Source organism: Acomys russatus, chromosome 11 (genome assembly GCF_903995435.1).
Source record: "Acomys russatus chromosome 11, mAcoRus1.1, whole genome shotgun sequence".
NCBI lineage: Eukaryota > Metazoa > Chordata > Mammalia > Rodentia > Muridae > Acomys > Acomys russatus.
Genome location: NC_067147.1, coordinates 62,759,362 through 62,762,872, shown reverse-complemented (window position 1 = coordinate 62,762,872; position 3,511 = coordinate 62,759,362).

Below are 3,511 nucleotides of genomic sequence, written 5' to 3'. Positions count from 1 at the left end.
TTTGTAGTTAACAATTTTTAAAAAAATTATTCCACTATCCTATGCTACTGATTCTTTTAATTAAACCTATAATAAAACTGTGGCTATCTAGTCTTCAAGCCCACCAGAGACCCCAGAAGGAAAAACTATCTAATACGAAGGAAGTGCAGGCAAGCTACTTCCAAAAGTATTGACAGGACAGAGAGCTGATTGTCTGAACAGTGACAAGTTCCTTCTCCATTGTTGAGGCACCTGGTCTCTGCAAGGCTGGGCAGCCAATTTCTCAGTATCTGGCTTGATCATAGTGGATGGTCATTCTGTCATCAGCAGTAGAGATAAGCAAAGTTCCTCAGTCCGGTGCCTATTCTGCCACTATCGTTTCTTGATGCCCGCATGATTAGACTGGAGGTCTGTAGATCTCTGAGGTGTTTGAAGACCATCTATCTATCTATCTATCTATCTATCTATCTATCTATCATCTACCTATTCCTTTGAAAATATATACAAAAATCTAAATAAAGCTTATTCTATAATTAAGTAATTTAGTATCTAGTAAGATTTATAAGTGACCAACTACCAGTTTCTATTTCTAAGCATCCTGAACAAGTTATAACAGCTATTTTTCACCTTTTCAAATAAGTTGAACATGTATAATACATTAAATGTCAAACAAAATGATCTTATGTTTATACCAACACACAATATACAATTTAAGTTCCATTAACATAACATATATAATACATAAAGCAAAAGTTGAAAAAGGAAAACAATCATAAATTTCCACCAATCTACAATACCAATGTGAAATATTTGGATGCCAATGCAAGTTATTTGAGGCTAGTAGATTCAATAATCTACTTTTTATTCTATAAACCTATCTCCTCCCTTCCTTCCCCCTTTTACTTAATATTAGATGGGATAGAAAGAGAAAGAAAGATAGAAGAAAGAAATCCCCAAATGAAACTTTTATTAATTGTAACTAATTCCCTTAGGCAAAAATGAACATTGGTGACCCACCAAAAACCGCTACCCCACCTATTGGAAATGAGGGTGTCATTCTCTCAAAAATTACTTTTTGCTGTTTGGGAGAAAAGCATCTTTTTGGGTACCTTTAGAAAAATAATATATTGCCCAAGCGCTGGAAAAGCTAGCTGTATCTGTTTTTGTCCAGTCTTTTTGGGATCAATCCTTTTGGCTAGCCGTTTGATTGTTAATATGCATGCAATTTCTGGAGGAAGCAGTAGCGCCAGAGGCAGAAGTTCAATCTTCATCATTGTCCTGTTTTTTCTCTGAAAGAAGGACAACTTTTGAAATCATTAGTATAGGTATGTTAGTACATATATAAAATTTCAAGGAAATATCAGTTGAGTCACCTTGCTCAAGGTGACAGAAGCATGCTTTTGGGGTAAAATCACCCAGGCTGCCTGCTTTGTCTTCATCATTGTCCTGTGCTTTGCAAATAATACTGGGCTCTGCCTGCATATACACGAACAGGCCAGAAGAGGGCATTAGTTCTCTAAACTGTATAAAACAATGTCAAGCTGCAAGAACCAGGTAGCTCTTAAGATTCACTTGTTATGTGGTCAGATATAATCTTTATAAGTTTGGTTGGTAGCCATATTTTTTCACTCCCTGTGGAAACATAAGCATACCCACGACCCCATCTTAAAATTATTGCAGGTTTCCATTTCATACTAGACAAATCCTTATAGAATATTGCTTGTCCCAGCTCCTCAGTTTTTTCTATCACCCAATGTCTCTCCGCAGCTGACGTCCCTTCATCATTAACATTAAGAAAATTTAGAGTCAACAAAGCATTATTTAACCGGTACCTGGGTGTCTTTACCCTTCCCTTTTGTTTAATAAGCATTTCTTTTAAGGTACGATTAGCTCTTTCCACAACTGCTTGTCTTGTGGGGTTGTGAGGTATACCAGTAACATGTTTTATATTATAATACATAAGGAAGTTTTTTATCTTAAGGGACACATATGCAGGAGCATTGTCAGTCTTAATTTGTGCAGGTATTCCCATAAATGCCATTATTTCCAGCAAATGAGTAATCACACAGTCAGCCCTTTCAGAACTTAAGGCCGTTGCCAATTGAAAGCCTGAAAATGTATCAATGGTATGATGCACATACCTCATTTTTCCAAATTCTGCAAAATGAAACACATCCATCTGCCAAATTTCATTCCTTTTGTTACCTCAGGGTTAATTCCAGCAGGTAATGGTAGTTGACTATATAAGGAACATGTAGGACACTTATTATTTCTCTGGCTTGTTGCCAAGTGATAGAGAATCTTTTCTTCAACCCCTTACCAGTGACATGATGTTTTTCATGAAATTTTGAGGCTTTGAATACATTACCTATTAATAATTTGTCGATCTCTTCATTTCCTTGTGCCAATGGGCCTGGTAAACCTGTATGGGATCGAATATGAGTAATATACAAGGGATAATTTCTGCTTCTGATGACCTGTTGCAGTTCTATAAATAAGGTAGTCAATTCGGTGTTATCAGGAGTAAATTCAGCAGTTTCTACATGCAAAACAACTCTTTCAGCATATTGAGAGTCAGTAGTCATATTAAGAGATTCAGGAAAATCTAACAGTACCATAAGGATGGCATATAGTTCAGACTTCTGAACTGATGTAAATGGACTTTTAATCACCTTAGTTATTTTATCAGACTTATAACCAGCCATACCTGATTTATTTGCATCAGTGAAGAAGGTGGGTGCCCCTGAGATTGGTGACCTCTTTACAATACTTGGAAGGATCCAATTAGTTCTTTTTATAAACTGTATACGTTTGCTTTTGGGGTATCTATTGTTAATGTCTCCCAAATAGTTACTACAAGCTCTTTGTCAGTCTTCATTAATTACCCATAAAGACATAATCTCAGAATCAGTAAGAGGCACAATAGTTTCCGCCAGGTCCATCCCTGACAGTTGGCACAATCTTATTCTTCCCTTTGTAATCAATTCAGAAATTTTCTCTATGTATGTTTTCAATTTTTTGCTTTGTTTATATGCCAGGAATATCCATTCTATGATTCTGTCTTCCCTTTGCATAAGAAGCCCAGTAGGAGAATATTTTGAAGGCAAAATAACCATAATGCAACCAAGTTCAGGATCAATTCTATCCACATATGCCTTTTGAAGTTTTTGCTCCACCAGAATTAACTCCTTTTCTGCCTCAGTGGTTAGACACCCTGGACTGTTTAAATCTGAATCCCCTTGTAATGTTTGAAATAAGTTACTTAACCCATAGGTAGCTAACCCGATTGTAGGCCTTAACCAGTTAATATCTCCCAATAATTTTTGAAAGTCATTACGAGTTTGCAATTGATCTCTATGGATCTGTACCTTTTGTGCCCAAATTTTCTGTTCAGTTATTTTATAACCTAAATAAGTAATTGAATCTCCTCTTTGTATTTTTTCCACAGCAATCTGTAATCCCCAGCATGGTAGAATTCTTTGTGCTTCCTGAAACATTTTTTCTACAACACTAGGATCAGAATCAGCTAGCA